The following is a 14,558-nucleotide window of genomic DNA, read 5'->3' as shown; positions in this document are numbered from 1 at the left end:
AGGCAATTATTTCCTTCTAAGACACCCACTATTTCAACTATTTCCTCCACATTTATGGATTATCTCTTAGTGACTTATATAAGTTCTAACTAAGAAGATTTAAAATCTGTTTCATGTTTTTCATATTTTAAGAATACCTTCCTTATTATTTAGGTGTATTTTAATGTAATAAATGACACAAATCATTCATTCAATGTGTTTATTAATATATTTGTTCATTCATTTGTTCATTTATTTTGGACAGGATCTGTGATTTGAGGACAAAAGACCAGGATTTGTTACTTTGAACAAGTCCCTAGACCTCCCTTGATTCCAGATAAGCTCTATTATCCCATCTCATATCTTAAGGAACTCCCAGAGAGGAGATTCTTTCCAGTGATCCTCATCAAGGTCTTGCCTGCCACTTCAGTTTCAAAGAGCTTCAAAAGTCATTAAAAGGTTAAATGAACTTTTTCAGACTATGTATGTCATTTATAGTACTGGAACCCATGTCTTCCTGACTCTAAACCCAAATTTCTGGCCTTCACCTTTGAGTTTTCTCTACTTCTGCAATCTGTTGTTGTTATAAAAGTTAAATTTCTTCACATACTATTTCTTTTAAGTAGGGAACATTTTTATTAAGAAGATCTGAATCTGAAACATTAACCAAGGTCTTATCTTCATCAAAGAATGTTAAATGCCTCATAAATTCTCAGATAAGCCATGAATATAAAACATGAACATTGGTCAGGATAGCTCATTATTGCAAATTGTTGTTGTAAAGGCTCTCCTGTCCATGCCTGATAATGTTGAGTATAGCTTTACATTGATGATTAGATCACAGTGTAATGGAAAATTGATGATAACTCATTTTATCTTAAAATTAATGATGTAAGACCCTAAAATAAACATTTATTTCTATGTGGAATTTTTATTGTAGGATGAGAGATGCAATGTGTTTCATTGGAAAACAAATGGATCTGAAGTCAAAGGATATAAGTTCAAATCATTCCCAATGTAGCTTACCACCTATTTGACCTCAGACAAATTACTCAGCTTTTCTATTCCTCTATTTCTTCATCTGCAAAATAAGGAGGTTAAACAACACCCCTTCAAATTTTAAATCCATGATTTTTTGTTAATAAAGAAGTATCTTACTTTCCATAAGAAACAGTTCCTGAAGATCAGAACATATTTGTTCAATAGCTTACCCTATAAATTCAAAGAATTTTCATTTTCAATTTTCATTGCTCCATTGCCCTTTCTCCTAATATCATTGTTTATTTTGTATGGTACAAGAAAAAGAGTACCTCCTTAAGAATCACAAAATTTTGGTTCAAATCCTACCTCTCAAATCTACTACCCATACAATTCATTTTTTTTCCTTCATCTCCCATTTTCCCTTCTATAAAATGAGAAAGTCAGAATAAATGGTCCCTGAGGTCCCTTCTAACTCAAAATCTATAACCTCAAAATACATTTTGGAGTAGAGTCCAAAGGAATAAAAATACTATTTTTTAGTTCTTAACGTACTCAAAACAGACAATATATACCATTTAAAATAATGAAAAACAGGAAATGGGCAAAGGTCTGAATTTCCCATTAGATTATTTATTTTTGCCAACTGAAAAATGCTCCTTTGATGTAGTCATTCCTTACCTTATTGTATGGGTTTTATATATCAAGCTCTTTAACACTGGACTTGAAATCAATCAGACCTTTCCTTATAATCTGCCTAAGATACTTACCAATTGTATGAGCTGAGACAAATAACTTAACTTCTCTGGCCTTCTGTTTCCTCATCTGTAAAATGAGAATTTGATTTGATATCCTCTAAGGTTTTTCCCAACTATAAATCTATGATCCAATGAAATCTATGCTATTATGATCTATTTTAAGTTCTGGAATTATAAGGGGGAAAAATCATCAAGACTTACTTGCGCATTGAAAGGAAGTCTTCCACTAGGAACAAGAGACCCTGTTTAAATGATTTGATACATCTGAATTTGATGACAGCTTCCTAAAACTATGGTTGTTGGTAGATTCCCAATTATATTAGAAGCTCTCTTGACTCTCTACAGCAAGATCAGTCTCTAATAAATTTCAATCAGAATGTGTCTGCCACAGGTGATGTTAGTAGATCTAATCCAATATAAAGTTTCTAACAAGTGAATAACCTGCAAAGTTTTGGACTATCTACATGAACAGGAAATTCTGAAGGATAAGAAGGAACAGATATATATGGGAGACTGATATGGAACTCTAGTTATTCTTGTTAAGGAAATGAAAGTACAGTAGGGAAAAAAATAAGAAATCACCAAGATGTGAGTTGTGACAATAGCAAAGAAATGACTGCTAGGCATATAGAGTTTTGCTTTTAGAGCTGATATTACAGATCAAATCTTAAGGCCCCATGCACCTATATTTAAAAGATAAATGTAGTGAGGATAAGATAAAGATAACTATGTTTTTGTTGTCTTACGAATGTTTTTCTGGTAGGGACAGTACTTTCATTCCAAAAAATTCTTATTATAGTTTATTGAATAGGACAGAATTATAAATGAAGGAGAGTTGTCCAAAAATGTTAATTATAAAACAACTTCTATCAAAGATGAGTAGAAATAGACTCCATGGCATAGGGGAAAAGAAGTCAAAGTGTTTTATTTTAATTTAATTTCTAGTGAACAGGGCTCAAATCAGCAGAGCTCTCATCGAGTCTAAGGTCAGGTGTTATTATTTTGCAGTAGAAAAGGGTTGGATATCATTATGCCTTAGATCATAGGGTTGGGGAGAGGGATGGGACAGAAAGAGGGATAGATAAAGGGGTGTAAAGAGGCTATTAGAAATGTTTTTCTTCTTGTTTTAGAATATGCATTAGAATGTGCATTTTAAAGACCTACATTTCCCAATATATTCCTGCTCCTTCTATATTCAGAGAGCCCACCTTAAAATAGAGAGGGAGGGGAAGAAGAAAAATAAAACAGTCCATCAAAACTAATTCACACATCAATCATATCTGACAGGATATGCAGTGTTCTATATCAATATTGCTGCATCTCTGCAAAAGAAAATGTACTCTTATGTTTGAGGTGTGGCAGGGGCAATTTTTATTATCATCATCACACAGCTTCAGTTTTTGTTATCGTCCTTTGCATTAATCTTGTTATAGTTATACATACCTATACCTACCAAAACCTAGACATACACACAGAAACATAAACTTGTACATATGCATACACTTACACATATACATATCTATGCATTTCCCTTGGCTACTTTATTCATTTGGAAAGAAATTGTCTTCCTGTGACTCCCCATAATTTTCCTTTATTATTGAAAAGTAACATTCCGTCATGTTCACATAACACAATTTGATTAAACATTCTCTAAATGAAGAGTATCAGGTTTTCAGTGTTTTACCACTGCCAATAAAATCTCTATAAATAAAAATTAAGACTTTTTTCTACCATTAACTTTCTCTGGATACATATCTTGCAAGAAATTTTCTGGGTTAAAGGGAATAAAATGTTAGAAATTTATTTTAGCAAAATTTCAAATCACTTTTGAGAATTTTTTTTCTAATTCATATCTTCACCAATAATGCATCAAATATTTGTCTTTTCACAGCCCCTACAATATTGATTAGCCTCGTCCTTTGCTATCTTTGACAATATTGTGGAAAGGCTTCTATTATTATTTTCTTATTATTCATTACCTGAATCACTCTTCCATGTTGTCAGAACCTCTATTCGAATAATTAAAATGATTAATTTTTTGTTTTATTTCAGGAGACAGAGAACAAATATAGCATCAACTGAACCTAGGAAGCAAATGTGGAGGAAAAAGTTGATAAGGATGTCCAGGATTCATGATTTGGTCAGAATTATCTCATTTGGTGGAGAACTATCACTTCGTTATATTGACAACTTATTCACCAACATAGATAGGCAGTTTGGCGTGGTGGATAGATAGCAGACCTCCACATCATGAAAATATAAACTGAAATACAGTTCTGAAATGAAGTGAGTGGGTAACTCTGGCCAAGTCACTTCAGTTTCCCATCTCAGGCAACTCTCTAAGGCTAGAAATGGCTAATGATGTGAACATACCATTTTCCTTAGTTGTTTTTGTTACCTCAATCATCAGACTGTGAGGTCCTTGAGAACAAGGATTTTTGCCTTTGCCCTCAGTGTACACTGTCCAACTGTTAGTAGGCTCTTAAATACTTACTGGCTTGTCTTAAACTGATAACACTATGAATAAGAAAAATCCTGTGAATAGAAACTGTTACATAATAAGTTTCACAGATGGTGGGAGGAGAAAAAAAAGGATGAATTGCTTGTATTTGGAACATTCAAGGCAAACATGTAATATGATACTTGAACTGAAACTTGGAGGATGAGTAGAATTTTGGATAATGGTGAGAAGGACTTCCCATCAGCCCAAAAGTATGAGGAAGGACTGCATGGCATAAATTCTAGAAATGGAATAGTCCAGGATCACTGAGACATTGAGGTTCATGATGGAAAATGGGACCAAGGGTTCAAAAGTTTGGTTGAAAGGAAACTGTAAAATACCCAGAAGTCCTTAAAAAGGTATTTACACTGTACTCAGTAAGAAACAGGGAATCACTGAAGCTTTTTGAGCAGAGAACTGTCATACTTAAAGCATTTAGGATTAATTTTAAAGCCTGTCCCTTGTTAGTTTGGAGGGAAGACTGTCTGAAGGCACGAATTTTAATTAGAACTCTCTGCCATATTTGGTTTACTGATGTTCATCAGCTATACTGGACATAAGTGTAAAACCAAGCAGTTCTTAGATTGTATTTTATTAAAACCTGGTAATGCTAGAGAGTAGCTTATAAGTAATTTTTGAAAATCAGACTAGAAGTTGTTTCTTGACAAAGGAAACTACCCCTGTGATCATCTGCAAAATTAGATTTTAAGCAACCTTTTGCATCTGTTATAGAGTAAGGTTGGCCTGACCTTTTCTCTACTCTCATTGTGGTAGCAGGTAATTTCCTACATTTTATTGTCTCAACAGAGGAGACTGTGCAAATTGCCATAGCAACGTAAGCCTTGAAACAACCTTAAGTTCATTCATCCATCAGAGCCATCACATATACCACACATAAGGGGGAAAATGTCTTTGATACTGGATTTTTAACTATAAACCCTGTACCATAATTCTTCTCTATGGTTATGCAATTAGAGATTTAATTACCTGGACTTTCCATATCTCTTTGAGGTGGCAATCAATATGCAAACTGCAAGTTCAAAGTAGAAGTTTTAGAAGACATAAGTTTGCTAAGTACTAAGGCAATTTAATTTCTAATATTTCCAATATTAATGATTAAAACTCATATAACAAATAGTCCTGGGGGAGAAAGTTCTCAATAATTTTTAGGAGTGTAAAGGGGTCTTGAGACCAAAATGCTTTAGAATCATGATATAGCTGTATCTATAAAATCACATAATAAATTATGTTACAAGCAATGTACAGGATCATAGAGGAGGATTTAAGAATGAAGTGACTAATATAATAATAATAGCCTCAGAAAACCTGAATTAGTCTCAAAGATGAGCATACATCCCAGTGAGAAAGGAAAAGCAATGGAGATTTTCTGAGAAATAAGAAGTTTGTGAATATAATAGCTAAAGTACTCCCTTAGCTCTCCTGTAATCCTCACAGAACGAAGTAATGTACAGCACTAAGGAAAAGGTTATGATCACATTCTGGGCCACATGGATCATTTCTTTAAGTACTTCATCTTTTCATGGATGCCTCCCAATTAAAGAATGAGTGCTTCTATTCATTTGAACTTACATGCTCCCATATGAATACAGCTAAGTGTCTTTGATTCTTGTGGTCCAAACAATTAGTTTCATGTAAACAAAACAAGCGATCTGATGCCATGCAAAAATTCATTTTCCCATTTGATAAAGTGTCTACTTATTTCCTCGCATGGTTATATCGCTCCTTACAAGGTCAGATTGCTCTATCCCCTTTTGTAGGGGCATCATTCTCATTCTAAATTTGAAATTTTTAAGTGTATTACACAATAGGATAGGCAGCAGTTGCTATAATTAGACCATCAGTATTTTCCTTTAAGAAGAATCAGTATCAAGATGGCGGAAAGAAGCCGGGAAATTGCCTGAGCTATCTCTGTTTTCCTATAGAAACAACAAAGATCAAGTCTATAAATGAGTTCTGGAGTGACAGAACTCACAAAAAAGATGCAGTGAAAATTTCCCCAGCTTAAGATGACTTAGAAGGACTTCAGGAAAAGACTGGTATCACTAAGGTAAAAGGGGAGTGCAGCCCAGTGCAGATCATATCCACATAAGTCAGCAGGAATATCTTAGTTGAAGCACAGATCAGCAGCTAAGGTCCCTCAATCCTTGCTCAGGAAGCCAGCAATGAGGCTTCCACCCTCAGTGCAGAAGTCAAATTGTAAACCCTGGAACCCCTGCACAACAGGCACAATTAGGCTGGGCCACCCCCAGTGCAGTAGAAAAGTCACAAGCAACTGAGGCCCCAGAGTGGAAAGCCAGAGACCAGGCTCCTTTCACCCAATATTAGGAGCTTTGGATAGTGCACCCCATGCTCCAGGGGCAGAACTCACCTTCAAAAGTCATGAAATAGGCTGGAAAATGAGTGAAAAAAAAACTGAAGAGAGTCCTGATCATAGAAACCTGCCATGGCAAAAGAGAAGATCAAAACACAAACTCAAAAGAGGACAAAGTGAAAATGCCTACATGTGAAGCCTCAAAGGGGAATATGAATTGGTTCCAAGCCCAAAAATTCTCTTGGACAAGCTCAAGAAGAATCCTAAAAAATCAAGTAAATGGAATAAAAACTAGAAAAAGAAATGAGTTTCTGAAGAAAAGAGAAGAAAATAGCTCCTTTAGAAGCAGAATTGACCAAATGGAAAAGGAGGTACAAAAATTAACTGAAGAAAATAATTCCTTAAAATTAGAATTAGACAAGTGGAAACTAATGATTCTGTGAGATATCAAGTATCAGTCATACAAAATCAAAAGAATGAAAACATAGAAGAAAGTATTAAACGTAGGGCACAACCAAGATGGTGCCAAGAACCATGGAAGTTGAGCTCTCCTCTATTTCCTTCAGAAACGACAACAAATTAAGCGTCTAAATGAATTTTAGAGCAACAGAATCTACAAAAAGATGGAGAGAAATAATTTTCCAGCTTAACATAACTTATAAGAAGTTCAGCAAAGGTCTGTCTCATTTAGGTAAAAGGAGAGCTCAGCCTAGAGTAGATGGCATCCAGGAAAGACAGCATCTGAGGTCCTTTGGTCCTGGCCCAACAGGCTAGTGGCACAGTCAGTCAACTGTGAGGCCTCCAGTTCCATGACAGAAGGCAAATTCCCAGTCCCAGAAGCCAGGCAAATACAGTCATGAGTAGGCCAGGACACTTCAGCACTGTGAGAAGGCCACTAGTATCTGAGGTATCAGTGCACAAAGCAAGTGACCAGGTCCCTGGCCCTCAGCACAAGAAGTGTGGGACAGCACCCCCTGTGCCCCAGTATTAGAGCTCAACTTTTAAAACCACAAAAAATTGCAAAACTATGAGCAAAGAACCTTGATCATTAAGAGTTTCTATGATGACAGGGAAGATCAAAACACAAATCCAGAAAAGGATAACAGTATCAAAATGCTCCCATGTGAAGCCTCAAAGGGGAATATGAATTGGTTTCAAACCCAAAAAGCCTTCTTGGAAGAGCTAAAAAGGGATTTTTAAAGTCAAATTAAGAGGTAGAAGAACAATTGGGAAAAGAAATGAGAGATATATGAGAGACTCAACAACTTTGAGAAGGAAGAACAAAAATTGACTGAAGAAATAGAGTGATGAATCAGTGGAATAGATTAGTTACACAAGACACAGTAGTCAATGACTATAACAGTCTACTGTTTGATAAATCCAAAGGTTCTTCTAGCTTCTGGAATAAAAACTCACTATCTGACAAAAAATTTTGGGGAAAACTGGAAAATAGAATGGCAGACACTAAGCACAGACCAACATTTTACACCACATACCAAGATAAAGTCGAACTGGGAATATGATTTAGACAGAAAGGGTTATGCCACAAGCGAATAGGAGAGCAAGGAATAGTTTACCTATCAGATTAATGGAGAAAGGAAGAATTTATGACCAAAGAATAGATAGAGAATATTATGAAATGCAAAGTGGGTAATTTTGATTACATTGAATTAAAAAAAGTTTTGCACAAAGTCAATGCAACCAAGGCTAGAAGGAAAACAGAAAGCTGTGAAACAATTTTTACAGCATATGTTTCCGACAATTTAAATTGATTTTGAATTTATTTTTATTATTTCAATGAATTATTAAAATTTTAGAAATAAATTTAAAATAAAGAAAAAAAAGAATATATAAAATACCTCCTTGGAAAAAAAAACCGATTTGGAAAAGAGATCCAGGGGAGATATTGTAAGAGTTTTTAGACTACCTGAAAAACCATGATAAAAAAAGAGCTTGGATATCATCTTTCAAGAAATTCTCAAGGAAAACTGCCTTGATATCCTAAAACCAGAGCGCAAAATAGTCATTGAAAGAATCCATCAGTCACCTGAAAGAGATCTCAAAATGAAAACTTCAAGGAATATTATAGCTAAATTCCAGAATTATCAGGTCAAAGAAAAAATTATCACCAGCAGCCAGAAAGAAACAATCGAAATATCAAAGGGCTACAGTGAAGATTACATAGGACTTAGAAGTTTCTACATTAACACATTTTAGGACATGGAATATGATACTCTGGAAGGCAAAGGAGCTTGAATTAATATTTCAAGGGAAAAGATGAATATTCAATGAAATAGGAGTCTTTCAAACTTTCCTTATGAAAAGATGAGAGCTGCGTAGAAAATTCAGTCTCCCAAGACAAGACTTAAGAGAAGAATAACAAGAAATGTCAGGAAAAGGAAAATCAGCAACACTTTTGTTGGTACCAATTGTGGCTTCCACATGAAAAAGAGTACTGCTTCAAGAGTGGAACATTTTACGGGCCAGTGTCTAAAGGCACCTGGATTTTGATACTTAGGTTGACTATTGTAATTACTTGTTAGAAGATCAGCTTTTGTCTCCCTTCATGCATAAAACATTCAGAACATCATACTCTGACTCAAAGGAATACTGACAGGAACAAAGTTAGCATCAGGCAGCTAACATATATTGGCAAATAGATTCATGTTGTTCCATATGAAACTGTTGCCTAGTAACAAATGTTTGAGTGTATTTGTTTTTACATCATTGTGGCATGAAAATGACTCTGGGTTCTGCAAGACTGCACCAGCTGTCTAACAGGGTCTCCCTAGCTTTAAAGACTGTGTTTAGTGTCTGAGAACCCATCTAATTAAGTAAGAAGATGTTTATTTGTTTGTTTTGTCTTTGCCATAGTAATCCCAAAAGTACATAATCCAAAATGGTCATCAGTCCTCTATATTTCCTTTCTCCTTTCTTAGTGTTAGGGGTGTAATGGAAAGAAAGGAGATGGAGGATGCTATGAATTTTCCAATTCTTAGAAATTCTCACTCAAATAAAATGGAAGACATAAAGAAGTTGCAGCTAAATGGAAGAGAGCTCCATAAGTGTGCTTGGAGAAACCAATGGAGTCATAAGCTTCATCATGGACTCAGAGGCAACAATCAACATCATTTCACAGAACATTTGTGTCATCTCACCTTTCAATGATCACAGTGTCTAAGTGAAAAGGGTACCTTGAAGATGAACAGCTGAAGATAGCTTAAGAGACAATAGCTGCTGTCCTCTCAGGTTTTGTCTTGGGCTTTATTTTTCTTTCTCGGTGATCTCATCAGCCCCCATCAGTTCAATTATCATGCATATCCAACCCAACCCTCTTGACTGGATTCCAATCTCATATCACAAAGTGCAGGCTGGACATCATTGGCTGGATGTGTCCATGGCTTCTCACACTCAATACACCCAAAAGCATGGGTCAAAGGGGGGGAGGGGGCGGGGAAGGATTTGGAATCCGTTTTGCACTTCCAGGAATATTTATAACTGAAACAGAACAACCATATGAATGTTCCCATTTTTTATGGAAGTTTGTATGGAAAACAATTTCAATCAAAGAACGTAATTAATCATAATTTAATACATAACATAATGGATCTGTAATTTCCTCAATAGGGAGACTTCTGGTTTGGGAACTCCCATAACTGCCAATAACAATCTGGCTGGGTGAGTCCTGGGCATTTACTGAGGTACACGAAGGCTAAATGAATTACCCAAGGTTATGCAGCTAGTAAATGTCAGAGGCGGAATTGAACTCGTCTTTTTGACTCCAAGACCAACACTTCATTCACTATGACATATTGACTTGACAGTTAAATCTTAAACTGTTATTTTCAAGAGCGAAAAAAACACTTACAAAGTAAAGCTCTTCAGAGAATCAGTAATAACTATTATCTGCCAGATGCATATTCTTAAAACTCAGGTATGAATGTCACACACCACACACATGTACCCACACACACCTCCCATCCTCTCTCCTCCACCCCCAAAGAAGTTTCCATGGTTCCTTATTTTTGCCTTTAGGATAAAATATGAACTGCTCTCTTTGGTTATAAAGCCATTGGCAATCCAACTCCAATGTATCTTTCCAGTCTGATTTCCCATTATTCCTCATCACACATTCTGCTCCAAACAAACTGGAACTAACCCTCATATACAGCATCTTATCTCCTCATTTCATGCCTTTGTATGGACTCCCCTCCATACCTGTAATGTATACCCTTTTCGCCTACATCTCTTGGAATTTCTAGCATCATTCATAGATCACAATACCTTCTTCAGAAGACTTCTCCTAATTGCTCCAGTCATTAGCACTACCCCCCACCACTCCCACCTCCCCCCAGACTATTTAATGTTTACTTCTTATATACTTGGAATCCTCTTGTCTATGAACCTACTATTTCTCCTTAGCAGAATGTAAGTACATTTTTGTATACCTAGTGCCTGTAATAGCCTCTCCTTGGAACACATAAGGCAGTTAATAAATTATGCTAAATGGAATTTTAAAAAAAGAAAAATCAGTATTCAATAGACGAGGTATGATTAAAAATAACAAAGTTATTTTTTTTAAGATTTTTGTAGCAGGATCACATTGTAGGTTCACTGCCATAACCTAGTGAGAATTTTGGAGGCCCACACACTACAAAAAACTATAGAGATTTGGTATCAGAGCTAGGTTTGAGATTTATACTAAGTTTGGGGGAAGGTAAAGAAATTCTGAACCTAAGAGTAAGGGCATATAACCTTGGCCTTGAGGACAATGGAAATGGTAGAAAGCACAGCCAAAATAGCATTCCAACAGGTTCCTAATCCCAAAGTCTTTTAGTATGGGTTGAGAAAAATTCACTGTATATGGAGGAACTAGTCAAAGTAGGAGATAATGGATGAAAAGCCAGTATCCTGACAGTGATGGCAAATGGTGCAAAAACATTTCTATCAGTGTGATTCAGTACCAAGGGGCCAGATGACAAGATTCAATCAGCACTGAAAAGAGGAGTAAATGAAATACAAGCTGTCAAATTTCAAGTTGCTGAAATGAGGTCAGCACCTAGGACATGTTATAAAGTATTGCTTCAGATGTTTTGAAGAGACACATGTGTATCCAAAAGCAGGTCTTTGGTCTAGGCAGGTGACTTCCTTGCCCACTTTCAGATGATCTTATTTTATTTTAATTTATTTGTATGTCCTGAAGTTAGGGAAACAGCAGTGTTATGGTTGCAAGAACACTGAATTTGTAATCAGAAGAGGCTGATCAATTACTTTCTAACTATGTGACTTTTAGCAAGTCCCTTAAACTTTGTGCCTCATCTGTAAAATGAGGGGATTAGGACAAATGTTTCCCATTTCCCTCCCTACTCTACACAGTATTTTTTTATGCCTTATATACAAAATTGAAGAAATTTAATGTTTATAAAATGGTATAGAGAAGGATAAATTCAATAAATCTTTTATGGTGTTGATATAATACCAAAAGGACACGTAGGTGACACAGTGGAAAAAGTGCCAGACTTGGAGTGAGGCAAACTTGAATTCAAATATGCCTTCAAATATTTACTAGCTGTGTGATCCTGGAACAATCACTTAATAATGCTTGCCTCAGTTTCCTTATCTATAAAGAGAAGAAAATAGCAAATCCCTCCAATATTTTTGTCAAGATTGCCAAAACTGTTATATTCTAATATTAATTCTAATACCATCCTTCAACTTTTATTAGTAAAGCACTCTGAGAAAATTTATGATTAAAAAAATGAAAAGTATATTGCCCACTACTATAGACATAACAGCTTGATTGTATTCTGCCTTTCTCTGACCACTCCTAGAATATTGTATTGATTTGTGAATTTCACAAATTAGGAAGCATATTAATAAATTAAGGAGGGCCCAAAAGAGGGTAATCAGGATGATAAAAGTCCTTGAGCTTATACTTTGAAAAAAACTAGCTAAATAAATTAAGGATGTTTAGCTTGAAGAAAGTTTAAAGGATCCACAAGCTCACATAATTTTTAAGGTCGTCAGAAGTCATTTACTTCAGTCCATCACCAAAAGTAATCTCCCCTTGTAGCATACTTAAAAAGTAGTCATCCCAACTTGGCTTGAGGACCCCCAGTGTTGAGGAAACTGCTGCCTCCCCAGAAAACCCATTCTACTTTTTGATAGCTCTAATTATTAGGAAGTTGTATTGTTTTGTTTTTGCCTCCCAACATTAAGCTTAAATTCACCTCTTTGCAACGTGTACTGCTGGAGGGGTCAAACAGAGCAAACCAGACTCTTCTTCCACATGACCAACCTTCGGTGTCTCATAGATAGCTATCACACACTCTCCCTCCTTCATCTCTGCAAATGTTTTGCACACCAAATATCTCCAGCTTCATGCACCAGTCCTATGCCATGTATTCAATGACCTTTTTATAAATTTGGTTGCTCTACTGTTGATGCATACCAAATTACCTTTACCCTTCCTAGACTATGTCACTCAATACTGGACACAATATGACCTAGAGCTAGACACAGTACAGAGAAACTAATACCTCTTAATTCCTAGAATTTATGATATTTTTAATGCAGCACAAAATTATTTGGGCCAATTAACATTGAGCTTGTAGTCTCTTAAAGCTTTAGCTCTCTTTTATACAAACTGTTGTCTTATCATGTCTCAACCAACCTGGACTTGGGAAGTTGATCTTTTGAAACAAAATAAGACTGCATTTATCTCTCTGAATTTCATCTTGGTCACCTTATTAATTCATCTCAGTGATTTGGCATGTCAGGATGGTCTTGGACTCTGATTTTACCATGCAGTGTGTTACCTTTCCCTTCCATTCTTGTATCATTTGCAATTTGATTAACATAATATCTATGTCTCTTCCCAAGTTTTTGATTTAAGAAAAAAAAGGCTAAATGATATGGGGTCAGAATGGGGAGTTAATTAAGATATAGTAGATATCTTCTAACTTGTGAATGGTTTTCTATTATGTGACCAGAGTGCAGAAAAGCTATAAAAAGGCAAAATTCAACTTTATGTGATGAAGAACGGTCTACTAGTAGAGATATAGAAAAATGAAATGGATTGCCTCTGAAGAAATTGGCAGATGTCTTCAAGTAAAAGTTGGATGAAATCTTGTTGAATATAAAACAATATTAATAAATATTGACAATTGGTTAAATATATAGGATAAACTTTTCAAAGTATTTTGCATATATTATATCATTTGATGGTCATGAGAACCTGAGAGGTGGGATTTTATAATTCTGATTTTACAGAGAAGGAAACTAGAGCTTATAAGATTATATTCCTTTTCCAACATCTAAAAGATAGTGTCTGAATTAGAATTCAAGCCCAAGTATGGGTTGCAATAGTGTAAGGTTACTGAAAGTTAAAGATCTTCCCCATCCATTAATTGACCTGCCCATCAAGGAAAGTTTGATTAGGAGAGATTTGTTTTGTAGTAAGGCCCACATCTTTTGATGATTTCTAATGAAGCACCAGTTCTCAAGGGTCATGATGCCCTCTGACTCTGAAAACTATATATGTACTCTGCAGTGAGGTTTTGTTTTGGACTAATTCATTGGAAGTGCTTGGCTAGATGGGACTTTGGGTAGCTGCTAAAAAAATCCCTGGTTTTGAAAACCCAAATGTTAGTGCTTATCTCTCTGATAACTATATATGTATGGTCAGAAAGTTGTATCTGTCTGTTGATCTGTGATGCATATATTGATAATGGTCAGACAGGTGGAAGCCCTGTCTGTCTTTATTTTCTCTGAAGTTCAGGGTGCTGACTTTTTCCCCTGAACTAAGTGAATGATGTATGTGCTTGATTAAAGTAGATTGTTGATCCCTCAAAAATTGCCTTCCTTTTAGAAAAGCAGGTCTAAGAACCTGTATAGCAGGCTCTCCTGTGCATGTCGGGCTCCTTGCTATAACAAATAGACAGACTCTATGATTCTTTCTTAGGTCAGCTAGGTGGTATAGTGGATAGAGCACTGGGCTTAGAAACAGAAA

The 14,558-nt window shown here is 35.6% G+C and overlaps 1 protein-coding gene across 5 annotated transcripts in view; it reads right to left on the bottom strand.

The window, feature by feature from the left end:
* The window catches only part of TINAG (tubulointerstitial nephritis antigen), a 200,182-nt gene that overhangs the window by 30,920 nt on the left and 154,704 nt on the right, over window positions 1-14,558 (bottom strand). The window contains exon 10 of one of the 5 annotated variants that reach the window (XR_011974324.1): window positions 1,728-1,782. The exons of the other annotated variants lie outside the window; for them this stretch is intronic. The gene's annotated coding sequence lies outside the window, so the exon portion shown is untranslated. The remainder of the gene's footprint in view (window positions 1-1,727; window positions 1,783-14,558) is intronic. 5 annotated transcript variants of the gene reach the window in all.

Source organism: Notamacropus eugenii, chromosome 2 (genome assembly GCF_028372415.1).
Source record: "Notamacropus eugenii isolate mMacEug1 chromosome 2, mMacEug1.pri_v2, whole genome shotgun sequence".
NCBI classification, from domain to species: Eukaryota; Metazoa; Chordata; class Mammalia; order Diprotodontia; family Macropodidae; genus Notamacropus; species Notamacropus eugenii.
Note: the sequence above shows the minus strand (reverse complement) of the source record. Positions and strands in the feature narration are given on the sequence as shown.